The following is a 2,256-nucleotide window of genomic DNA, read 5'->3' as shown; positions in this document are numbered from 1 at the left end:
AGGTGGTATAAGGGGTATAAGGGGTATAAGGGTATAAGGTGGTATAAGGTGGTATAAGGGGTATAAGGTGGTATAAGGGGTATAAGGTGGTATAAGGGGTTTACGGTGGTATAAGGGGTATAAGGGGTATAAGGTGGTATAAGGGGTATAAGGTGGTATAAGGGGTATAAGGTGGTATAAGGGGTATAAGGTGGCATAAGGGGTATAAGGTGGTATAAGGTGGTATAAGGGGTATAAGGTGGTATAAGGGGTATAAGGTGGTATAAGTTGTATAAGGGGTATAAGGGGTATAAGGTGGTATAAGGGGTATAAGGGGTATAAGGGGGTATAAGGGGTATAAGGGGTATAAGGTGGTATAAGGTGGTATAAGGGGTATAAGGGGTATAAGGTGGTATACGGGGTATAAGGTGGTATAAGGGGTATAAGGTGGTATAAGGGGTATAAGGTGGTATAAGGGGTATAAGGGGTATAAGGGGTATAAGGTGGTATAAGGTGGTATACGGGGTATAAGGTGGTATAAGGGGTATAAGGTGGTATAAGGGGTATAAGGGGTATAAGGTGGTATAAGGGGTATAAGGGGTATAAGGTGGTATAAGGGGTATAAGGGGTATAAGGGTTATAAGGGGTATAAGGGGTATAAGGGGTATAAGGGGGTATAAGGTGGTATAAGAGGTATACGGTGGTATAAGGGGTATAAGGTGGTATAAGGGGTATAAGGGGTATAAGGTGGTATAAGGGGTATAAGCGGCATAAGGGGTATAAGGTGGTATAAGGGGTATAAGGTGGTATAAGGGGTATAAGGGGTATAAGGGGTATAAGTGGTATAAGAGGTATAAGGTGGTATAAGAGGTATAAGGTGGTATAAGGGGTATAAGGGGTATAAGGGGTATAAGGGGTATAAGGTGGTATAAGGGGTATAAGGTGGTATAAGGTGGTATAAGGGGTATAAGCGGTATAAGGGGTATAAGGTGGTATAAGGGGTATAAGGTGGTATAAGGGGTATAAGGTTGTATAAGGGGTATAAGGTGGTATAAGGGGTATAAGGTGGTATAAGGGGTATAAGGTGGTATAAGGGGTATAAGGTGGTATAAGGGGTATAAGGTGGTATAAGGGGTATAAGGTGGTATAAGGGGTATAAGGTGGTATAAGGGGTATAAGGTGGTATAAGGGGTATAAGGTGGTATAAGGGGTATAAGGGGTATAAGGTGGTATAAGGTGGTATAAGGGGTATAAGGTGGTATAAGGGGTATAAGGGGTATAAGGTGGTATAAGGGGTATAAGGTGGTATAAGGGGTATAAGGTGGTATAAGGGGTATAAGGTGGTATAAGGTGGTATAAGGGGTATAAGGTGGTATAAGGTGGTATAAGGGGTATAAGGTGGTATAAGGGGTATAAGGTGGTATAAGGTGGTATAAGGGGTATAAGGTGGTATAAGGGGTATAAGGGGTATAAGGTGGTATAAGGGGTATAAGGTGGTATAAGGGGTATAAGGTGGTATAAGGGGTATAAGGTGGTATAAGGTGGTATAAGGGGTATAAGGGGTATAAGGGGTATAAGGTGGTATAAGGGGTATAAGGTGGTATAAGGTGGTATAAGGGGTATAAGGGGTATAAGGTGGTATAAGGGGTATAAGGTGGTATAAGGGGTATAAGGGGTATAAGGGGTATAAGGTGGTATAAGGGGTATAAGGGGTATAAGGTGGTATAAGGGGTATAAGGTGGTATAAGGGGTATAAGGTGGTATAAGGGGTATAAGGTGGTATAAGGTGGTATAAGGGGTATAAGGTGGTATAAGGGGTATAAGGTGGTATAAGGGGTATAAGGGGTATAAGGTGGTATAGGGTGGTATAAGGGGTATAAGCGGTATAAGGGGTATAAGGTGGTATAAGGGGTATAAGGTGGTATAAGGGGTATAAGGTGGTATAAGGGGTATAAGGTGGTATAAGGGGTATAAGGTGGTATAAGCGGTATAAGGGGTATAAGGGGTATAAGGTGGTATAAGGGGTATAAGGTGGTATAAGGGGTATAAGCGGTATAAGGGTTATAAGGGGTATAAGGGGTATAAGGTGGTATAAGGGGTATAAGGTGGTATAAGGGGTATAAGGTGGTATACGGGGTATAAGGTGGTATAAGAGGTATAAGGGGTATAAGGTGGTATAAGGGGTATAAGGTTGTATAAGGGGTATAAGGGGTATAAGGTGGTATAAGGGGTATAAGGTGGTATAAGGGGTATAAGCGGTATAAGGGGTATAAGCTA

This window comes from Nansenia antarctica (genome assembly GCF_963989245.1).
Source record: "Nansenia antarctica genome assembly, chromosome: 9".
Taxonomy (NCBI): Eukaryota; Metazoa; Chordata; class Actinopteri; order Argentiniformes; family Microstomatidae; genus Nansenia; species Nansenia antarctica.
This window is presented reverse-complemented; position numbering follows the sequence as displayed.